This window comes from Delphinus delphis, chromosome 6, assembly GCF_949987515.2.
Source record: "Delphinus delphis chromosome 6, mDelDel1.2, whole genome shotgun sequence".
In the NCBI taxonomy this organism is placed as follows: Eukaryota; Metazoa; Chordata; class Mammalia; order Artiodactyla; family Delphinidae; genus Delphinus; species Delphinus delphis.
This window is the reverse complement of record NC_082688.1, coordinates 13,667,215-13,678,995: the sequence shown is the minus strand read 5'-3', so window position 1 is coordinate 13,678,995 and position 11,781 is coordinate 13,667,215. Positions and strand designations below refer to the sequence as shown.

General features: G+C 49.6%; 1 protein-coding gene across 8 annotated transcripts in view; it reads right to left on the bottom strand.

Moving 5' to 3' along the window:
* Positions 1–11,781, bottom strand: part of TRAF1 (TNF receptor associated factor 1) — a 41,527-nt gene that overhangs the window by 19,961 nt on the left and 9,785 nt on the right. For 2 of the 8 annotated variants that reach the window (XM_060014227.1, XM_060014228.1), the window contains 5 exons: positions 9,192–9,302; positions 7,190–7,330; positions 3,462–3,653; positions 641–695; positions 58–125 (listed from right to left, as the gene is read on the bottom strand). The gene's annotated coding sequence lies outside the window, so the exon portion shown is untranslated. Of the gene's footprint in view, positions 1–57; positions 126–640; positions 696–2,193; positions 2,501–2,559; positions 3,424–3,461; positions 3,654–7,189; positions 7,331–9,191; positions 9,303–11,781 lie in introns of those variants that run through there. The other 6 variants (XM_060014230.1, XM_060014229.1, XM_060014235.1 and 3 more) reach the window with 6 other exon arrangements.

Here is an 11,781-nt window from a genome sequence, read left to right as displayed (position 1 = left end):
CTGGCCCTCCCCTCTGAAGTCCGAGGCCTCAGGACCATGGACTGCTCAGGGCCCTACCTCCACGGCCCCACTCAGGAAGTCATAGGTGGCCACAGACTCGGATCAGGCGCCACCACTTCCTGGCCCTGAGGAGAACAAAGGTCTAAATAAATACAAGGTCACGAGGAGTTGGTCTCAGCAGCCAAGTGGGACGCAGATCCATGGTTGTGTGGGAAGCATGGCTCCTGGCACATCTACCATGCCCCAGGCAACATTTTCCTTCCTATTCCTTAGAGCAACCTGTTAGGAATTCCGCAGGCATGGGGAGGCACAGAGGAGCAAGATGCCTGGTCCAAAGTCACACAGCACCTGGTGGTACAGCACGATGACCACCAGGTCTGTGGGACTCTAAGCTCTGTGTTCTTCCTCCCATTCAAGAGAGGCAAAAACAAGGCAGCTTGGTGGAGCCTACAGAGCCCAGGATGGAGGTCAGAGCTTCTAGCCTTTGTTTTCTCACCTACCAAATGGAAAAGATGATCCCTCCACATCTTTCTATTCTGCTGGGTTGCTACTAGGGGTTTTGCAAACTTTCATAGTAGTTTCAAATCACAGGCTTCGAGGTCTGACAGATCTGAGTTGGGACCCTGAGTCCATCACTTACTAGCTGTGGGTCCTGGGACAAGGTCAGTAACTTCTCTGCACCTCAGTTTCTGCATCTGCAAAATGGGGTTAATATTAATACCTACTTCACCTGACTTGTAATCACTAAATGAGATCATGGGTGAAAGCATGGCATGGTGCACGGCCCAAGTGAAGTGCCCGAAAAACTTTGATATTGTTGATGGCCACAGCCCTTCCAGCTCCTCAAGGTCACGAAGAAAGACTAAAATGGTAAGTTATGCTTATATAGTGTTTTCACATCCATCAACTTTAGATGAGCCTCACAAGTGGGCAAGGCAGGTCTGACGTTGTCCTCTGACCCTAGTAAATTCAACTGTCCACTTTCCCGGGAGCGATGCCGAGTCTGCCTGGGGTCGCTGGCAAAGAGGGCATGGCACCCTACCCTACTGCTGCAGTGGAAATCAGGACCTTCACCCTCACCTGGGCCAGCCCTGACCTGGCCCTCTCAGCAAACGACCTTGAGGCCTACTTCGGAGAAAGACTATCAGAAAGCCACTCACTTAACCACATACCCCAAACCTGCAAACTTCCCTGCGTCCCCACCTGCTCCCTCCTTCCCTTGGTTTGGCACAGGAACCCAAGATTTCTCTCTCCATCCAAGTTCTTCGGTTCCTTTCTCTCTGCTCCCTTTTCTCTCCCCTCTGTCTTCAATGCCTCCCAGCTCCTTCCTATCAGCAGCAAAATATCGCAAGCTGCTCTAATAATTACAAGTGAAAAGTAACAGGTGCTTTTAGTGCCGTGTTAAGTGCTTTTACAGGCACCATCTCATCTAAGCTTCACGTGAACCCTATGAGGCAGGTATTGTCATCTTCATCCCCGTTTTACGGAAAAGGGAACTGAGGCACCAAGAGGTTCAGTGACATGCCCAAGGACTCCCCGATAGTGAGTGGGGACTCGGGAGCCCTGAGCCTGTGTTCTAACCACACATGGTGCTTTAAAACGCCCTTTACCCTCATTCCACATTCCTCTCCAACATCTACACCTTCTCACTTTAACATAACTCCTAGAAAATACTGTCTACACGGACGCTCCGCTTCCTCACTCCAATCTCCATGGAACCATCTCCCCAAGGTTCTCAAGGTCGAGGGTGCCAAATGTCCGGGGCTTGTCCCAGTTTCGATCCAACCAGCCCTGTGGCCAGCACCTGACACGCCTCTTGGCGCCTCCTTTCCAGTTCCCTTCCTTGCTGTGGCCTCCTGCACCCGTTCCGTGCTCCCCCCCGCCCCCACTTCTGTGGCTGCTCCTCCTTATGTCTCCTTGACCCCCTTCTCTTCCACTCTTAACCGCCATCAGCCCCATCTCCGCGCCTCCCCCCGCCGCGGGCCTCGAAGACGCGGAGTCTCTGCACTGTTACACCCGCGTCTCCCCAGCCTTCCACTTGTCCTTCGGGGCGCAGCTGGACCAGACCCCACTTTCCCTGGGAGTCCCGGTGGGCTGCCCCAGGATAAGGTTGGGCTCCCAGCTTTGTGATCCCACCGCGTCCCGCAGCCGGATTACAATCACCCCCCGCCCGGCTCAGTGATGCCGGATGACCTGTCCGTGTCCCCCAGCCCCGTTCGTGCGCCCCGCGCGGGCTGGTGACGGCCGTCTCGCCACCGCCACATCTCCGGATGCGTGCGCACTGATGGGAGCAGAGCGGCGCCCGCGACTATTCAAGGATGAGCCCCCGCAGGGCTGCCCCGGGCGTCCGCAGGAAGGGCGGGGGCAGCGAGTCCGGGGCAGGGCTCTGCAGCCGGGATTCCAGGTCCCGGAGGCGCGCGGGGGTGGGGGGGGCCGCACTTGGGCAGCCCCCGCCCCAGAGAGCTGGAGCCGGGCTGTCCCGAGCGGGGAGCGCTGGGGCGGCGGCCGGGAGCCCGCGCAGTCCCGGGGCGGGTGGGGGCGGGGTGCAGTGCAACCAACCTTGGCGCCGCCGCCGCTTCCCAGCGGCCCGGCGGGAGCTTCCGGTGGCGCGAGGACTCGGCCCAGCCGGCGGAAACCCGGGAGGGCAGGCCCGGGGCCGGTTCCTGCAGCCGGAGCCGCCTTTCCGAGGCGGCCTCGGGGGCGGGGCGAACGCTCCCCGAATGGGGAAACTAGGCCCGGGGGGGCATCCGCGGCGTCGCAGGCTCTGTTTTTCCACTGAAGACTGACCTTCCGTTCTCCCCGCGCGAGTTCCTGGCACGTGTGTGGGACTCAAAGTGTTCGCAGACTAAACGAACACGGACTTGGGACTTGAACCGCCATCCTGTCCCCTGCCTGCCTGCAATCCCGCGTGGGGTGGGGCGAGCAGCAGCAAAACCCAAGTCTTAGCCCTCTTAGATTCCTGCAAGGTCCTAGCACAGTGTCAGGTTCGTCCAAGCTTATTGGGTTGGAGCACTCAGCGAAGAGATGTACAGAGCGGTTCTGAAGGCACGGGGCTTCCACAGAACTGGGTGTTTTCAGGAACCGTTTCTGGTTTTGTCTAAACACACACACAGCCACTTATTCCCTATGAATTTTGTGTATATCAATCAAAATAGTTATGATACTTAGTGTTGGGGTAGAATTTCTGTCTAAAAGGTACAAACAACCGTTATTTTTGCGAATTTGATGAAGGCTCCTTCTCCATCAAGACCTAACATCTGCAGGACTGTTAGCTGAGGAAGGAGTGAGCCTGCCTACTTTGTTGGTTTTGTTTCCTTTCTGTGGCTCAGAGGCACCCATTACATTCTCTATGTATTAGGGTCCCATTTTTTGTCTTGACACCAACTGGAGTTGGGAACTGTGTTTTACTCCTTTGGTTTTGTTTGTTTTTAACCTGGGATGTATTTAAGCCTCTCACTCACCTGGGGCAGAACTCCCAGCTTCTGCCTGAGGAGCTGATGCTGCAGGATAGAATCCTCCTGGAGAAAGGAGGGCCTCGGTCCTACCTGGAGGGGAGGCGCCTGCCTGCAGACAAGCAGAGGGTCTCAGGGGCCTCCAAGACAGGCAATCTGTGGGACACTGACCAGAGGTGGCTTCTGTGGTCACGTTCAATTCTAAGAGAAAAGGATTTAGAGCTTTGAGTCTCTGATTTAAAAATTCATTGATTCTCAGTGCAGTGGGACCTCTAAAAGTCCTTCTCTGCTCCCACCTCTCTCCCACCCGCCCCCTTCCTCTCTGCCCCGGGCCAGTGTAAGTGAGCAGGCAACCTGACTTTACTGTCTTCATGTGCCACATCCTGTTTTCAGATTAATGAGCTCATTTGGTGGAAATTTACCAAGGGAAATAGTTTAATTTTGGAAAGTACCAAAAACTTATCTGTAGTCACTCGACTTATTTTTGGGGGCTCTTGAAATAGAGGGGGCATCACCAGGGGACCTCTGAGCCCTCAGCAAGTGGCAAGCCTGCAGAAATCGAAAGCGGAGCCCAGTGATGCTTAACCTGACTCAGAAAGGAATCGAAACCCTTTGGAGACCACTCATCTCTACCCAGTAGAAAAAAAAATTTCTTTTTCCCAAAAATAAGTTTAAGAAGAAAAGTAGTCCATCTGGCTAAGGCCTAAGATCTGGTGGTATGAACCTGGGGCCATGATTGGGGAACAAGAAAGCACACACAGGGCAGTAGGGAATGTTTGAGCCTCAGCAGTCCCACTCACATCCATAATCTGCTCTGCTTGTTCTACAAAGCACCAAAAGGTTTCCATTCTCCAGTTTTGCCCCAATCCTTCAGCTGTCAGGCTCTTGACATTGAAGTTGCCTGCTAGCCTTGTAGCCTTTTGAGCTTGTGATTCCTGCAAGGAACTAAGGACTGAGTGGCCAGGAGGACTATGGAAAATTAAAGTTTGGTGATCCATTCTGCATTGAAGATGGTAAAGCACGTGTGACAAGCCCCGTAAGTGTCTGACCACCTCCTGGCCTGCCCTGTTTCCTAGAGGAGAGATTTTTCATCCCTTCTGAGATGCAGAAGAGAAAAATGGTGAAAACTGACAAGGCGCTGACAGTTCAGTACTGGAATGAAAGGAATTGTGTCTTCCTTCTCTGCCCCCATCTGAAATCCATAGTGATATTTTGGAGGACATATTTCTATTTTGGAATGAGCACTGGACTAGGAGTCAGGATACTTCTGCTCTTTTTTTTCTCCCTGCCACTGAAGTATTTGGGGGGCGGTAGATAAATAGATGAATGCTTAAGCAATAATTCAAGAAATAATAGTCCATAGTTTTTTTGTTTTTGTTTGTTTTTTAGTGGAAAATGACCTTAAAGATCATAGAATGCATTGGGTTTTTTCAAAATTTGTATTAGCTATGGGACTGTGTCTTCAAATGCTTTTTCACATAGAGCCCAAATGTACAAACCAGCTAGAAGCAAGGATTTTCTGTTAAGCGGAGCAGGCAGCTGGGAGCCTGTGCGCTGGGCTTCTCTCCTCCCTGTCCGGGCCTCTAGGCTCTAGGGACACGGTTAAAAAAAATCATGGATCTAATGAGATGCTCCCAGGTCCCAGAGGTGGAAACTGGGATTCTCTCCTGGGCTGGCTTGCCTCTAGTGTCCCAGCCGTTCAACCTTTTCTTCAATAACTGTGACTTTCCATGTGTTATAGTCCAGATGGGCATTGGAGGAGGGAAAGATTACATTGGCCTGGGTCATTAGCCTTGCAGGTGGTGAGGGGGCAGGACCAGATCGGAGCCTAAGCATCTAGAGGATTGAGGTCAGTGGTCATGGTAAAAATAACAGTGACAGTAATAGTGGCTACACTTTATTTAATATCAGTCACAGTGACACTGCTCTAATCGGAGCACATCACATGCCTTGCTCCATTTATTAAGATCATCAAGAAGAGATGAGAAAACTGTTTTTCTCCTTTCCAAAAGCCAGGCCCCAGATTATAGCAGTAAATGAGGCAGATCGAGCTCCTGTTCTCATGACAGCTGCCTCCTAGATATGAATGCACCAGATGAGCATATCCAGTCAGCTAATGCCAGCCATTTGGGCTGCTTCTGTTTGTCAGCAACCCTTAAAACGTGGAGCCCATAATGGGCTACTACTTCCTCTACTCATAAATACCAAACATTCCTCGTTTTGCCTCTTTTCATTCCTTCTTTTCATTGCCAGCTGCAGGCTTTGTCCCTGTCATACTCACAGCTTGTGTTTAGTAAAAACAATTAGTGAACAGCTTTCCTGCTAGCATCATCTAAATCTCCTCTGTAAACTTCTGGTTCCCGAACCAGGAAATTTAATTAAACAGATGATTACATGTTATCAGTCACCTAGTAGATTAGAAGACCAAATTGTCCTGGGTTCCTCAACCCAAATTCAATACCTCCCCATGGTAACTCACACACAGCTGATATCAACAATAAAACAAAGAAATATACCAAATGATCTTGTAAAAACTGTAGCCTATAGTACACCTTCTCCGCTTTGGTGTGATGATTTAAAATGTCCCAAGTTTCCTTCTGTTAATCTCCATCTGGTTCTTACTGTACTTATTATAACTGGCAATTTCTAAAATGTGCCTGTTTACAACTAGTTTTCTGCCCCACTAGACTATGTGGATTATATGAATATGAGAAATTAAGTTAATTAAAGGTGTTAAAGTAAAGCTGTGTCTGATTTCTTCATTGTTCTTTCCCCTGACTTAGCACAGAGGAGGCTGTCAAACATTAGTTCAGTGAATGACTAATACTCAAGACACTATCCATAATCATTTTTACTTAAGGTAATAATCATTAATGATGATTTCACCATCATCACAAAATGTTTATTAAGTATCTTTGGCCTGGCCCTTTTCAGGGTGTTGTGAAGTTAGAAATAGCATTCTAACAAAAATTTGAAAAGAAATCTGGGGTTCTTTTTTGAAGGGAGTTTCTATGTCTGGTGATTTTCCCTATCTCAGTAGATTTCCAGATTTTAAGGAAAGAAACAAAGCACCTCAGAAGTTTTTTGAATTGTAGGCTCCAGACCTGTCCCTAGGGGTTTTCCAATTATTTGTGGGGCTGGCCACTCTGAAAGTGCCATGGGGATTTCACTTTGTGATGGAGGTACCAATGACACTCACAGGGATGGTAAAGTGGTCCAGGCAAAGAGCTTGGCAGATGGACCCTTTGATAAAGACAAGCTCTTAAGAGGCCAATAATGAGGAAGGCAGACAACTTTGGGTCAATGCTGGTCAACCTGCTGCTTCTCTTTGCCATCTCTGGCCACTTGCGTGCCTTGTTCTAAAAGTTTGCTTTTGCTACGTGTCAAATTCCTTCTTTCATGGACTCTGGCAATAAAGACTCTTCTTATTTTTATTTATTTATTTATTTATTTATTTATTTTGCGGTACGCGGGCCTCTCACTGCTGTGGCCTCTCCCGTTGCGGAGCACAGGCTCCGGATTCGCAGGCTCAGCGGCCATGGCTCATGGGCCCAGCTGCTCCGCAACATGTGGGATCTTCCCGGACCGGGGCACGAACCCGCGTCCCCTGCATCGGCAGGCAGACTCTCAGCCACTGTGCCACCAGGGAAGCCCTAAAGACTCTTCTGAAGGTGGGTGCCTGGACCTCCAATGCCTTTTACTGGGCTACAGAATTATTGCTCTTCCTTCACACTTACATTTGTGAGGTTGGGTTTCCCGGGCTTTTTGCTGGATCAGATCAAGAATATCTTGATGTTCTAGCCCCAAAGCAGTTGATATCTGCCTGAGGAGCAATGTGTCCTGGGGGTCCTCCTCTCCCTCCGTCCTGAGGACTCAGCCTGAGAGAGAAAAATCAGTGAGTGAACAGAGCCCTTACTCAGGAATCAAGAGATCTGCCTCTGACATTGACTTCAGGACTGTGGGGAAAGTCTACCCCATCCTTGGGCCTCCTTTTTCCCATCTGAAAAGTGGGAGAATGACCTCAGAACAATCCTTCAGGGCAAATTCTTTAACCATTCAAACCCTGGTGCTCGGGAAGGGGTACAACTCTCCTACCTGTTGAGGGGCTGCTCTCCTCACCTGGACCAGGAACCCCCTATAATGGATGCTGGAAGCTTCCACTAGATGCCTGGTCTTTTTGGACTCCAGATTTTTTTTTTTTTCAAGAAAAAGCAATGAGAAAAACCTCCTCTGATGGATTTTTTTCAGCGCTCAAGCCAGATGAATTCCCAGCACAAGCCAAGACTTGGGAGCAAGTATGTGGGGCAGGGAGTAAGAGGCTAAGAACCAAAGGGCTGCAGCCCGTGTTCCCTCAAAGAATACCCAAGCTGGGGGCTGGGGTTGTGAACGTGGGATTGATGTTTGTTCATCTCTTCCGAGCTTCTTGTCTAAAAAGGGGAAACGGGGACTCAGATTGGGGAAAGAGCTTGCACTGTAAATCAGAGGTCCAGAGGCATCTTCTTCTATGTTCTGGTGTCTTTTGACCCCAAATGTCTCAATAATACCCCTGTCCTTTCTTGTTCCTGCATTCATTTCTTCTTGGACATCTCTCCACAAGACTGAGTTTCCCGAGAGCCAGGGAGCAGGGCGTATTCATCTTTGTAGTCCCCTCGTACCCAGCCTACATCTCGCACACTAGTAAGTATCTATTAAGAGAGACTTATTTGCCATCTTAAGAGGATCCAGGAATATTAGGAAAACATCCATCCTACCTTTCACATCTGTGGGTTCCCAAAATGTGTTTAACAGTTATATTTTTAGCTTCTACCATGAGGCTATTTGCTCATTTTTAGAAGAACCATAGTATAGACATCTAGAAAAATTTTCTTTTTCTGGGAGATCATTGCCTTAATCATTTTGGAGCTAGGATGCAGGAATTTTTAAAATGCAAAATCAAATACACAAGAAAAGTTAGTCTGTCTGGCTGCCATCCTTGGTTGCTATCTTCTGTAACCAGCATCCAGCTACACAGCCAGAGAGCCTTGGGGAGGGCCCACAGTGGTCTCCATCCCCTCTGATTGCTGAAACCAGAGCTGCCTGGGGAGGCCAGGGCCCTGGCATCAGTCCCTGCCTGGTCCTGCTTCTCTGTTCACAGAGAATGTGTTTGCACATGAGCTCTCCCAAGCCACCTTGGAGTCCCTCCAAGGACAGGCCTGGAAGCTGGCCAGGAGGGAGGGTGCTCTTGGAAAGGACACATCTCTGGGAAGCAGAGACCGTGGCATACAGGCACACACATGCAAATACTTGCAGGATGGCCACATCTTCCAAGGTTTCAAGAGAACCTGGAAATCTGGATTTTTATGTGCAGTGTCTTGATTTTTAGAACGCCCCAAAAAACAAACCCTAACCAAATGAGCACCCCCACAAACTGTGTCTGAGGGCCACGATTTACAACCTCTGGTAGAGCCTGGCATGTCACACACACGACCTAAGCAGGTGAGCTAATGCCCTGCACGTAGCTCACTGGGACTACACACACCATATATGCTTATCCAGGGTTAGACCTTGTGTGCACCTGATAGAGACCAGTCATCAAATATTTACACACGCTTGCTATCTCCTAGGATGTCCTTTTAATATTTTCACTTTCCAGCTAAGGAGACTGAGTATCAGGGATCTCCAGGGTCATGTAGCTGGTGGGTGGCTGGACTCACATCCCAGGCTGCCTGGCCACAAAGCCAGCATTTGCCCTCCACTCACCTCTGGGATGCCTGCACTCTGAACTGAAATGTCTGCTACTCTGCATCTCTCAGTAAACTCAGTTCCCTGAGTTCAGGGGCTGTGTTTCATTTGCTGTTGCATCCCCATCACCTAAAAGAATATAGAAGGTGCTCAATAAATACCTGTGGGATTGCCCACAGACACACAAACACACATACAGATGTAAACCCACACAGTCACGTAACTCCACCCCAAGAACCGCCCAGGAACATCCCAACTCTCAAGCTCCCACAGGCACACGCCCACCCCCATCTCCCACCTCCCACAGCATCCCAAGCCAGGCCTCCCCAGCTCCCCCTGCCAGCCTTGCCCAAAGCCTTCACAAATTGTTTCCTGGAAATCTTGAGGCGGCTGTGGTGTTCTTTTTCCCTAACTCAGGAGACAACTCAGCAGTTTTGTTTTTCAAAGTCTGGGACTCATAAACCTGGAATCCTTTCTTCGTTTTTTTCACTAGAATTTTCCTTGGCCGGGTGCCTTTCCCCAGGGCGGTGGCCAGGAGGTCACACTCAGAGCGCCCTCTGGTGGGCACCGTCCTCCCGACCTAGTGGGCAGTTGCAGAGGGGGAAGGGACACAACTGCTTTACAGATGGGGAAACTGAGTCAGGCGGTGGTACTGGGGAGAGGTTGGGGGGTGTGGGCTCATTCCAAGTGTGTGCCAATGTGCACTACTACTAAGTGGTTTTGTGATTTTTTGTGTGTGATTTTTTTTTTGATTGTTGAAAATAATAAAAGAAGAAATAGCTCCCAGAGCTCAGACATGGCAGAGAAAGGCCCTCTGTTCTCCCCAGGACCTCTTGTGGGACAGATGGCAGAGGTTTGGAAACTTCGTCAGATTCAACTTTATCCTTGAATCCCCAGCACATTTAGTAGGCAAAGAAACTGAGACATAGAGAGATGCTGGGGGAAGAAGGAGGGAGAATATTTATTGAGCATCTGCTATGTGCTAGCTATGATCACAAACTCTCATTTAATCTTCACAGCAACCTTGTGAGGTAGATGACTTTATTTCCATTTTAAAGATTAAGACATAGAAGCTGAGTGAGGTCTCAAGATCAGAAAAGAAGGGGAGAGCTGGGATTGAATCCAAACCTGCTGTTTTCTTGGCTTTGCTACCTCCTGGATTTTTCCCATTTGGCTCCAGTGGGCCCAGGGCGGAGCCTTTGTGGCTGGGCTCACAAAGGCAAGGTTTCCATAGCCCTCCTGCTCAGAAAGGGAAGCCCCTCTCCTCAGCCTCTTCCAGAGGGCAGCCCCTTCCAGGGGACCATGGGGAGATGGGACGAACAGCCCCATCAGGCTTGAAGCTGAGGGTCCCATAGCTTGGAGGAGGGTCCTGGCAGCTGTGCCAAGGCCCCTTAGCTAACAGTAAAAACAGGATTGGATGTCTTTATAAGCTGAAGTTGTGAGAGGTTCCAAAGGGCAAGGGTTTTCCTGGAAAAGAAAGCAGGTCCTGGAAGGTCTTTGTTTTGTTTTTCTTCTTAATGGGGCCCTGGTTAATGACTCAAGGAAATGAAGAACACATTTCACCAAGAATTAGTCACTGCCCTCCTCAGCCCTCCATCCTGCTACCCTTTCCAAACCTTCAAAACTTCTCACTTCCTGCAGGAAAAAATCCAAACCCCTGGTGTTGTTCATCTTTGGTCTGGCTTAGCCTTATCTTCTACACGTCTCATTGAAATAAGCCACCCAGGGGTCTCTACACAGCTCCCTCTGTTCCCATGCTGGGCATTTGCTCTCATTATTACCTCTCTCTGAAAAGACTTCATTTCAGCTTGTCCAAATCTTAGTCATTCTTCAAGACCCAGCTCAGAACTTGCCTTCTCCGTGGAGCATTCTCCACTGTGCCCAAAAGGAACCATCCTGCCTTGTGCTGATGGATGCAGGTGTTAGTCTCCCTAACAGATTGAGAGCCTTGAGAAACAGCATTGGATTCATCATTGATCTCCCTATATGGGCACACATGCATGTGTGTGTGTGTGTGTGTGTGTGTGTGTGTGTGTGTGCGCGCGCGCGCACCCTTTATGCCACCTGGCAGTAGGGTGCTATAGAAAGATCCCGAGACCCTCTGCTCTGTCATTAGGAGATTAGGGTTGAATAAAGATTGAATGTGTTGGAGAGAGCTGCTGTGCTTCCCCCTTCTCAAACCAAGAGAAAAGAACTTCATGGAGTCTACTTAGCATAATTCGTGTCTACGGTGGTTTGAGATGGGGAGACATAGTAGACTTTCATCTGACAGCCACCAGAGAAACCAAAAGATTGAGAGATGGGTGTCATCTTAGACAAATAAGACAAGGAAGAGATAGCACTGCTCAGTTCAGCCTGAACTCCCAAAGCTGGTTTGTGCAAAGGATGCTGTTCCCATGGACGAGAAGTGGGCCACACACTGGAAGAACTGATGTGAAGGCCTCTTCGGTCTGTCCAACAGGGGGACAAACTGAAGGTACCGCTGGATTCCTAGGGCTGCAGAAGGGGTTACCAATGGGACACAAGGTAATGTGATGCTTGTGTAAGGGTGAGAGGTCCTCAGAGCTTGGGAGCAGTGTCTGAAAATTCCATACATGTGCCCACACAG